This window comes from Rutidosis leptorrhynchoides, chromosome 4 (assembly GCF_046630445.1).
Source record: "Rutidosis leptorrhynchoides isolate AG116_Rl617_1_P2 chromosome 4, CSIRO_AGI_Rlap_v1, whole genome shotgun sequence".
In the NCBI taxonomy this organism is placed as follows: Eukaryota; Viridiplantae; Streptophyta; class Magnoliopsida; order Asterales; family Asteraceae; genus Rutidosis; species Rutidosis leptorrhynchoides.
Genome location: NC_092336.1, coordinates 105,400,868 through 105,413,684, shown reverse-complemented (window position 1 = coordinate 105,413,684; position 12,817 = coordinate 105,400,868).

The window sequence follows — 12,817 nt, the reverse complement described above, 5'->3', positions numbered from 1 at the left end:
GAAATCTTGAGGAAACGGAACGAGAATTCAAATATAGCTATCTTTTGTGAATATACTTATATTGTTTTATGTATTTAAGTCCTTAAAAAGTGATTAAATACATTATATATACGATACATGTATAAGCATTATAGATTATAAGTATATATATCAAAGAATGTTACGTATAGTTATCGTTTTGAAAACTTAAGTTAGTAGTTTCAAAATATACTTATAACTCATTGTCATTAGTACACAATGAGATGTTAAACCATCCTTAGATCATGTTAAATATATATAAATACATATATATACACAAACGTATAATTATCGTATGTTATATAGTTCGTGATATCATCGGTCATATTGGACAGTCAAACGTTGTGTAAAACTCTTTTCAAAAACACAAGTCTCAACAATTTGGATTGCTTATCATGTTGGTATGGTTTAATTTATGTAAATATTAATCTCATAAGTATAATTTGGTCGGAAAATTCTGGGTCATTACAGTACCTACCCGTTAAAGAAATTTCGTCCTCGAAATTTGATAGAGGTTGTTATGGATAACAATAAGAAGGTTTTCATGACAAATATAAGGTGATAATGGAGTTTTATCACCATTGAGTAATGTAGATAAAACGATTCGATTATGCGAAGAATATAAATGAGACTATAGTAAAAGAGTGAGATGAGTAAAATATATTCGTCTTAACCGATGACGTAGTTATGATTGATTTCCGGAATTTAAGGGATTTAAAGAGAATCTTACGTAATAAGAGTTGGTTCTTTGGTGATTAAGGAAATCAGGATCTTCTTTAATTATATGTAATAATCTGTTTCGATTGCTCTGTCGGATATTTCACTATAAATTCATCCCTTCGTTTCCTTATTTTCCACAACTCACACCTTCTATTCTTTCTCCCTTGATTCTTACTTTAAAGCATTCATCAATATGCTCCATCCAGTCTTGATTCTTGATATACTCCTAACTTTTATATCTGTCATTCTTCTTTTTCATCTACCACCAGAAGAATCTATTTACTTCTACTATACTCTTGTGTTTATAGTGTTTCTAATTCTCCCGTGTCTCTATATTGCTATCTGCATCGATATACATGGTTTGTAATTTCGGGGTTATTATCGAAGTTTATATTCTTCATTATTTTTCGGAGCTTCTTGCTTTCGTTTTCTCTTCCCGACTTCGAGTCAAGCGAGTAATGGTCCGGAATTCGTAGATATGAAATTCAGAATGAACATAGCTAATGCTCTAAGAAGAAAATGGTAATAGAATGATTTTGATTTGTTAAATTACCAGAATACCCTGGAGAAGACCGAGTCATCCAGAAAAATATTCTCTTGATATGTTTAGAGATTAGATAGAATGTAAGAGTCGTGTAAATGGCACATGATGACGGTACTGTGAATCATCATGCTTCATTAGAAACTTAGCATGACTTACTGTAATATAATGACGTTGATCAAGTGTCATTATATTATACAAATCCATGCTTCAGTTCCCAACACTACTTCAAAACATTCATATTTTAAACTCGAAGGTTTCAGAATTTAGAAACTAACACAGTTTCTTTTATGTTGCAGATATTACGGGGAGATAAATGATCTCAGATAAGAATAATTGTGAAAATATCGCTAGAAATATGGAGGATATTTATAATAGAACATACGAGAATATCTTAGAATTTCTAATATCAATGGATGATGAAGAAGATTTGTCTGTGAAAGTTTAGAATGAGAAATAAGATGTTTGCTAACGATTTCAGCAGGCACAGAATCATTTGGATTCTTTGAAGGCAAACTTATTCTTTGTGATTTGTCCACGGCTTTCTTCATAGTTTCACATAATCCGCTTTTCGGTACTAAATTTTCTATCTAGCGTTCCTAACACTCCTTTCTTTATCGTCAAACTTTTGGCCATTAAGATCATCTACAACATGCTGCTTCGTCAGCATTTTCAAAGTTAACTGATCTGGGTCATCGGTTATCAAACCGAGGTAGTTTCAGGAGAATTGTGTTTTTAGAATGATTAATCGCTGATGGTAATATTGTGGAATATAAAAGGTTCCCCGGTAACAATAAAGAGTACGCATATATATCGCGGTTATAATAAAGTTGTTTCGGATGAAAAGTCGGAGTTGATTTGCTGGAGCTGTGACAAAATTAGCTACTTTGTAAAGGGATTGCAAAACGATCTTCAGTAATAACAATGTCAAAGGAACTAGAACAGATACGTGTCAAACGTTTACTCAGTTTCCGAGGGTTTTTCAGGTGCATAACTATATGCATAAATCTTTTCTTCCGTAGATGAAGTGCAGTTGGTTTATCCTCTCGATTGAGGTGTTTTTAAGAATCATGATAGATTTGAACGCTGATTGTAATCATCGAGATACAATGAGGTTTAAGATGAAATCAAGTGACAATCTTGAAGAAATGTTTAGTTTCATATGTTATAATCAATATTTTAATTCATTTTAATTGTCCAATGTCATTAGTCCACAGTCGATAGTCCACAGTAACAGTCCAATAATTAATATATAATATACGAATTAATTAATACGAGTCGTGACCCGTATACCTCTCAGACTCGATCACAACTCAAACTATATATATTATTGTAGAATCAACCTCAACCCTGTATAGAGAACTCGATCATTACTGCATATAGAGTGTCTATGGTGATTCCAAATAATATATATAGATGCGTCGATATGATATGTCAAAACATTGTATACGTGTCCCGATATTTAAAGTGCGTAAAATAATTACAGAAATTAAATGACGATAAATAAAAGTGCGATAATAAAATTGCGATAAATAAACTGCGATAAATAAAATGTAATCAGTTAGCTAGGAACAGTTAGCTGAAACAGTTAGCGTGGATTCTTAACAAAATTTTTCATAGTTAATTTGTTTGTTTCTAACAGATTTTATTTTGTCATATGTTTTCTTCATATGCCACTTGTTGGATTCTGGGAAGTCAAAATCCAAATATGAAATTGAATGAAAATGGTTATTCTGCGGTGAACGGATACGTATATCGGTGGTTGTAAGTAGGATAGTAAATGACTGTTGAATCAGCTTCGACGATTGTACAATGTAACTTATTAAGATGAAATCTAATTATTCCTCGGGTATTACCTACCCGTTAAAAAAAAAATTTCACCATTAATATTTTGTACAAAAGAACTTTTAATTACAATCTTTATGAAAACATATTGATAATGCTAAAAACGAACATATATTTCATAGGATTATTCCTCAAGAAAGACAAGCTTTTAGTTGCAATTGTTTTATTTACAAGTGATATTCGTTTAAATAATAAAAGGTGAAGACAAAAGACAGATTCGACGAATTGAAGACGCAAACGACCAAAAAGCTCAAAAGTACAAAATACAATCAAAGAGGTTCCAATTATTGATAAGAAACGTCTCGAAATTACAAGAGTACAAGATTCAAAACGCAAAGTACAAGATATTAAATTGTACGCAAGGACGTTCGAAAATCCGGAACCGGGACCAGAGTCAACTCTCAACGCTCGACGCAACAGACTAAAAATTACAAGTCAACTATGCACATAAATATAATATAATATTTAAATAATTCTTATAATTATTTAATATATTATATTTATTTATAAAACCGTCGGTAAACAAAGAGCCAAACTTGTGTGAGCTGTAAAAGCAAACTCCGCGACTCGCGGAGTTTGAAGGCCAAAAGGACCGCGAGTCGCGGAGGCCCAAATTCTGAAAGTCCCTATAAAGCCAACCGAATTCTGATCATTTTTATCATCCTTTTTCTTCTTCTCTCTCAATATATACGTAAATATATATTTATAATTTATATTTTAATTTTAATTTTAAATCCTAATAATAAGGATATGTTAGCAAATGTTGTAAGGGTGTAAGTCGAAATTCTGTCCGTGTAACGCTACGCTATTTTTAATCATTGTAAGTTATGTTCAACCTTTTTACATTAATGTCTCGTAGCTAAGTTATTATTATGCTTATTTAAAACGAAGTAATCATGATGTTGGGCTAATTACTAAAATTGGGTAATTGGGCTTTGTACCATAATTGGGGTTTGGATAAAAGAACGAGACTTGTGGAAATTAGACTATGGGCTATTAATGGGTTTTATATTAACTAAACAATACCTTGTTAATTTAATATACAAACTTATAATTCGACGTATTTATATATAACCACATACGCTTGACTGGGTACGGTGGGCGGGATATCTATAAATACCAATAATTATTCATTTTACCGGATACGGAACTGGATTAATAGTTAATAGACTTGTTGAAACAGGGGTGAATTACATTCAAGGGTAATTGGTGTAATTGTTAACAAAGTAGTAAAACCTTGGTTTACACGCAGTCGATAACCTGGTGTATTCATTAAACAAAGTATTAAAACCTTGTTACAATTCGAATCCCCAATTAGTTGGAATATTTGACTTCGGGAATAAGAATAATTTGACGAAGGCTTTCGCTCTTTATATTTATGACTGATGGACTATTATGGACAAAATCCGTATGGACATATTAAATAATCCAGGACAAAGGACAATTAACCCATGGGCATAAAACTAAAATCAACACGTCAAACATCATGATTACGGAAGTTTAAATAAGCATAATTCTTTTATTTCATATTTAATTTCCTTTATTTTATTGCACTTCTAATTATAGCACTTTTATTTATTGTTATTGTAGTTAATTGCACTTTTAATTATCGTACTTTTTAATTATCGCAAGTTTATTTTATCGCATTTTTATTATTTGCAATTTTATTATCGTTATTTACTTTACGCTTTAAATTAAGTCTTGTATTTATTTATTATTTTACATTTGGTTTTAACTGCGACTAAAGTTTTAAAATCGACAAACCGGTCATTAAACGGTAAAAACCCCCCTTTATAATAATAATATTACTTATATATATATTTGTATTTTTATAAAAGTAAACTAATATAACGTTAAGCTTTGTTTAAAGATTTTCCCTGTGGACCGAACCGGACTTACTAAAAACTACACTACTGTACGATTAGGTACACTGCCTATAAGTGTTGTAGCAAGGTTTAAGTATATCCATTCTATAAATAAATAAATATCTTGTGTAAAATTGTATCGTATTTAATAGTATTTCCTTGTAAAATTTAATAGTATTTTATATACACCTCGCGAAACATCACATATATACATATATATTTTATTCAGATGAAATCATGAATTTAATGAGTTAATATGATATTAATCTCATTTGCTTTTTGGTTTGAGCTAGAATAAGAAATCTCTAAAACTTTTTGAAACCACATATTCTTCGCAGAATATCAATGAAGTTATGGATCAATACTTCATCGTTCATTATTGTTGGTACTCCTTGGTATCTATGGTGCGTATGATGTTGATGTTTGTGGGACAGATTATGATGTCGAGACGTGTGATGCGGATGTTGTTTGTTAGTGGTGATGATGGTATTGTTGATGTTATTGATGGTGGTGCTGATTATGCTGCTGGTGCTGCTGCTGGTGTTTGCAACCTTCGCACCATGTTCTCCAAAGCCCATCACGCGAGCGCGAAGTTCGTTAACTTCTGCTAGTACACCGGGATGATTGGCGGTTGGAGCGAGCGAATGAACAAGATTTGTAATATGGGATAGTATATAATCGTGACGAGATACTCTAGAAATGAGAGAGAAAATGGTGTTTCGAATAGGTTCGCCGGTAAGTGCTTCAGGTTCATCGCCAAGAGGGCAATTTGGTGGATGGAATGGATCACCTTCTTCTTGTCTCCAGTGATTTAGTATATTACGAACCCATCCCCAATTCATCCAGAATAGATGATGGGAAATTGGTTGATCCATTCCGGTGACGCTGCTTTCAGAGCCCGAATGGAAATCCATATCGGCATAACTGTCGGAATCTGAAGAATTTGAACTAGATGCGGAATCCATCTTGTATAATGGGGAAAATGAATTTTTGGTATGGAATAGATTATAGGAGTTAGATTTGGTACTCTTCAATACATAATTTACATACATATATATATATATATATATATATATATATATATATATATATATATATATATATATATATATATATATATATATATATATATATATATATATATATATATATATATATATATATATATATATATAATACCAAAATCCCGTAAATTACGGAGAATCTTTGAAAAGATATCAGTCAAAGTTCTCAATAACAGATATGCTAAGATAAGAATTCGTCTATACACTATCAATGCAGTAAATGCAGTAAAACGTGTCTAGACTTATGAATGATAAGCATGTAATTTCCTAAGGATGATAAGTAGATGATTTCCAACTAGAAATGATAAGCAAAACTTTTGACATGTAGACACGGTCGAAGTCTAGACTCATTAATGCATCCTAACAACTACTAGTTAGACACACTAATGCAAGACCTGGTTCGCTACGACCACCGCTCTGATACCAACAGAAAGGACCCATCCTAATCCACCTGGAAGAAGTCATCAACATTTGGTCCCATTGCGATGATCGGCTCCAAGTAATGTCCTTATATTAAGCAAATGCACAGCGGAAGACTTAATTCTTACCTGAGAATAAACATGCTTTAAAGTGTCAACCAAAAGGTTGGTGAGTTCATAGGTTTAACATAACAATCATTTCAATATGTTAATAGACCACAAGATTTCATAATCATAAACATAATACACTCGCAAGTGTATGTAAAGCATTCTAAGTGGTTGAGCACTTGGTAACCATACTTAACATTTAATCAACGTCGCATATTCCCTTTATTATGAAATCTCACTACACCGTACCAAGTGTAGTCACCAAAACGAAGTACTGTGCAACCGTTGAATACTGGTCGTCCAGTCCAGTTGGGGTTGTCAGGCCCGATAGATCTATCAACAGGATTCGCGTTTACAATACCCATGTAAATAGTAGTTACCAAGCTACAGGGAAATATGCCAGTGGTACAACTCAACGTAGAATATATTTTTAAGTACTTGTGTCTATTTTGTAAACATTTATAAAAGCAGCGCATGTATTCTCAGCCCAAAAATATATACTGCAAAAGCAATTAAAAAGGGAGCAAATGAAACTCACTTTTTCCTTGAAGGTATTTAATTCGACTTGGTCTCCGATAGATATCACGAACCTAACCATATATATAATATATCAACATATTTTCTTTTTAAGTAATCGTTACATATATATATACTTTTAATACTTTTAATATTTTCTTAGTCCGTAGTTAGCAGTCCGATGTTAGTGGTCCACAATTAGTTGCTTAAATAAAATAAATAAAGACCCCATCGTATTCTTATTGATCAGAATTAATCTCAACCCATGGTACCATGTTGTCAAATGACGTGTTGCGTACATAAAGTACCGTGTTGTCAAATGACGTGTTGCGTACAATCATGAGGTCTTATGATTAATCTTCTCGTGTTGTTTATGGGTGGTCCTGAAATATATAAAATCAAATCATAAGTAATTATATATAAAATATCATATTAATTAGAAAAGATATGATTAATTTACTTTTTCTCCAAATATTTTCGTAGCTAAACTAGCTTCGGATACCCAATCTTGTTTTAGTCATAGTTTCTTCATTACAACTCCGTTTTTGTTGGTTCAACTTGCCACTTCCTTGGATCGAGTCAAATTTTAAGAATATGAACTGAAAATACCTTAATTTGTATTCGAAATCATAGGTTATAGGTTAAACTTTGGTGAAACTTATGAAAATGATCATTTTCCATCATAAAAACAACATTTAATGATCATTTTTCTAAAAATACTTACACTTTGAGTTAAACCATGAAATTTTTATGTGTTAACATATTATAAGAAATATCATTTTTCCAAAACATGAACTTCCAATTCAAAGTTCAAGATGGTTTTTAATTATCCAACCCAAAACAGCCCCTGGTTGCACTCCGACGACGTAGATTCAGTTTTTAAGATGTTCTTTGTAAAACCAAGTTATATCTTGTTAGGTTAGCATATCATTATGATATATTACAGGTCTTGAAGTGTTTTAAAAGTCAAGTTAGAATGATCTATTTAGTTTGCGAACAAGTTTGAAATCATTCAAATTATGTTCTTGTTGTTAAAATTTTATACCACAAAATAAGATAGCTATATGAATATGAATTGAATAAGATTATGAACAAGGTTACTACCTCAAGTTACTTGGACAAAGTTACTGCAAAAGATAAGAAATAATCTTAGAATCAAAGAGTGGTGGAGTTAGATCAAAAGGTTGGAAGTAAACTTCTTCAAATGGGTGGTTATTTTGATATGTTCTTGAAAGAGTTTTCTTATGGTGTTTAAGGCTTGTAATTGAAGCTAAATGATGGGGAAATGCTTGGATATGATCAAGTATGAAGTTAGGAGTATTTTGAGAGAGAAATGAGGGTGTAGTTATGAGAAAATGGAGTGAAGAAATGGTGTTCATTTATAAAAACGTTTTTAGTTTATTAAGAAAGAAAAGGATTCCTAATTTTGTTTTCTTACTAATAATTCATACTACTTGACAAATTCTAGTTACCTCATATCTAGGGCAGTAATAATGTTGATTAGGATGTTGATTTGATGTGTATATACCAATAGTAAATACGTATAGAAGCTGGGTATGATACGGGTACATATACCCTAGATATACGTATAGAAATCTTGAGGAAACGGAACGAGAATTCAAATATAGCTATCTTTTGTGAATATACTTATATTGTTTTATGTATTTAAGTCCTTAAAAAGTGATTAAATACATTATATATACGATACATGTATAAGCATTATAGATTATAAGTATATATATCAAAGAATGTTACGTATAGTTATCGTTTTGAAAACTTAAGTTAGTAGTTTCAAAATATACTTATAACTCATTGTCATTAGTACACAATGAGATGTTAAACCATCCTTAGATCATGTTAAATATATATAAATACATATATATACATAAACGTATAATTATCGTATGTTATATAGTTCGTGATATCATCGGTCATATTGGACAGTCAAACATTGTGTAAAACTCTTTTCAAAAACACAAGTCTCAACAATTTGGATTGCTTATCATGTTGGTATGGTTTAATTTATGTAAATATTAATCTCATAAGTATAATTTGGTTGGAAAATTCCGGGTCATTACAATTGAGTATGGTTGTTTTGATTTCTATGAAAGAATATATCTCGTTGTGAAAGTAGTGAGTATAGTTGATGATTTGTTGAATCAGAATTGAAGAAAGTAACATATTAATTGTGAATTTATATATATCTTTAGGGTATTACCTACCCGTTAAAATATTCTCCCATTAACAGTTTGTACAAAAGAATTTTTAATTACAATCTTTATGAAAATATACCTACATATATATTTTCTTTAGATGTAATCATGGATTTAATAATATTAATCTCATCTGGTTTTCGATTAGGACTAGAATATATAATATTTAAAACTTTAGATATTACATAATCGCTGTAGAATATTTCTCCAATGAAGTTGTGAATCAATACTTCATCGGTTATTGTTGTTGGTACTCCTTGGTATCTATGGTGCGTATGAAGTTGATGCTCGTGGAACATCTTGTGATGTTGAATCATGGGATGTGGATGTTGGTACTGTTGGTGTTGATGATGGTGGTACTGTTGATGCCGGTGATGCTGCTGGTGCTTGTAACCTTTGCACCATATTCTCCAAAGCCACTACTCGAGCGCGAAGCTCGTTGACTTCTTCTATTACACCGGGGTGATTGTCGGTTCGGACGAGCGGATGAATAAGATCTAGAATTTAAGATAGTATATAATCATGATGAGATACTCTGGAAATGAGAGAGAAAATGGTATTATGAATAGGTTCGCCTGTAAGTGCTTCAGGTTCTTCGCCAAGAGGGCAATGTGGTGGATGGAAGGGATCGCCTTCTTCTTGTCTCCAATAACTAAGTAAGCTACGAACCCATACCCAGTTCATCAAGAATAGATGATGGCTAATTGGTTGATCCATTCCGGTTACACTGTCTTCGGAGTTCAGGTGAATATCCATATCGGAATAGCTGTTGGAATTTAAGGAATTTGAACTAGATACGTGATCTATCTTGTATAATCAGGGAATTGATTTTTGATATAAGATAGATTATAGAATTTAGGTTGGTAGTTTTCAATACATAATTTACATATGTATATATAATACCAAAATCCCGTAAATTACGGAGAAATTTTTGGAAGATGTCAGGAAAAGTTTACAGTAACAGATATGCTAAGATATAAATTTTTTCGGTACACTATCTATGCAGTAAATGCAGTAAGACGTGTCTAGACTTAGGAATGATACGCAAGTAATTTCCGACGATAAATGGTAAGCAAAACTCGGTAAAAACAGATACGGTCGTAGTCCAGACTCACTAATGCATCCTAACAATTACCAGTTAAACACACTAATGCAAATTCTGGTTCTCTATGACCTCAAGCTCTGATACCAACTGTGACGATCCTTCCAAATCCCTTTGGACGAATACATCATTCATTGATTTCATAGTGAGGTTTTGACCTCTATATGATACGTTTTGTAAACATTGCATTCTTTTGAAAAGGCACACCATAAATGAATATATAAATCCAAGGTTTTCGACGTCTGATGATTTCTACGTATAGACAATCACCCTATATAATAGTTTACAATACTACATCCGTTGACAATGCAGTCAAAATAAGATACATGGTGATGATTTTGTGAATGCAAAGTTGTCTTGAATAAAGCATGTATGACTCCATGCACATAGCTTGTATCACATATAAGCAAACAGCGGAAGACTTCTAGGGAATCTGAGAATAAACATGCTAACAAGTGTCAACACAAAGGTTGGTGAGTTCATAGTTTTAGTGTTTTGTATAACCTGTATATAAAAGTGGATCACAAGATTTCAGTTGTTTCATCCAGAAACATTTATCAATAGATTCTACATAACAGGGCACCCTGGTAACTAAGCTTTAACATTATAATGATAAATACCCCATTCATTTTAATACACGCAAACCAACGAGTCCTAAACTCAAATAACACACGTCCGTTAAAAGGCTAGCGCTCTAGCTCGGATGGGGATGCCAAGCTCTATGGATCCATATACTGTTATTCGCGGCCACCAGTCCACATCCTATGTACTGGCAGCTACTAGTTACCAAAGCTAAGGGATTTTCGGTTCAAACTCAGTGTAGAATTAAGTATGTACTTGTATCCATTGCGTTTAAAATAAATTGCATGTATTCTCAGCCCAAAAATATATATTGCAAAAGCAATTAAAAAGGGAGCAATGAAACTCACCTTAGCAGCACATAAAGTTGTTCATCGTAATGTGACCGAAACTCGGAATATCAAATAATCGTAGATCTCGACCTAGAGAACATATGTTGGTCAATAAATATCTATCAAGCTAGGTCAGGTCATAGTGTATCATAATTCTAATGCTCGAGATTGACATACAAAAGTTTATTAAAAGTCGTTTCAAAAAGTCAATTTTGATAATAGTTCAATAAAACGAGATGTGCCTTATATAAGGATTCATTTACTCGATTAGTAATATTTGAAAATCCAATTTATCAATCTTATGAACAAGTTGTTTAAATCTTAATTGCAGATTCGAAATCAATTTCAATTAACGTTAATCATAATTCAGTTGATCATATCTTTTAATCCGTTCATCGTTCATCGAAACTATTCGATATCTAAATGAAAAGTTATTGATTTTTCGCCAGCTTTCCAAAAACATGCATATCATATGCCTTTTATTAGTAATATATGTATTTAATTCGTGATTCATCATAAAATGTTTAACGATGAAATTTAGCATACAAGCATGCATAAATATATATACTCGAGCACTAGTCAGGGATACACTATTAATATATAAAAGATAAAATATGTGTGCTTACGTATCAATATTGAGATTCAATATTGTAGTAAAGTACGTAGACGTAACAGAGATGATAAACACTAGGTTTGACTTGCGAATATTACCCACGAATATTACCCATAACCTCCATAGCTATAACCCATAGTTTCCTTAGCTTTATCCCGCTCGAAAACCATTTTTGAAATCATTTGGACATGACCTCGTCGTAGTATTTTATGTATAATACTAATAATAATAATAAGATTAATAATAATATTAACCTTAATAATAATAATAATAATAATAATAATAATAATAATAATAATAATAATAATAACAATAATAATAATATAAATAATAGTATAAATATATATATCAGAGAGAAAGAAAGAAATAAATATGAAGGTGTAAGGATTCGGGCAGAACTCGTGGCCTTTTATAGACTTGGCCAGATTTTTAGGGCCATGCGATCGCATGGCTGTGATGCTTTATTCCCATGCGATCGCATGGGGTGCTGATCTAGCTCACATTTTTTTGTACACTAGCTTGTCGACATGTTTTTTAATTATAAATATAATATATTTAATTTATATAATTAATTATATATTATATTAAATTCACATGCATAGTTGACTTGAAATTTTTGTTCTGATAAGTCGTACGTTGTTACTCGACTTATGTCCCGGTTCCGGTTTCTCGAACGCATTTTCGTACACTTAGAAAATTAATACTTTACGTTTCGTGGCTCGTACCTTTGTCAAAATATAATCTTAAATTATCCATAAACTATACCACTCAAAGTATATCTTAAACTTTCGAGTGTTTTGGTCATTTACTTTTATAAATCATCCTCTCGTTATTTACCAATATAATAGTATTATCAAACGTTTTATACCCAAATTAATATTA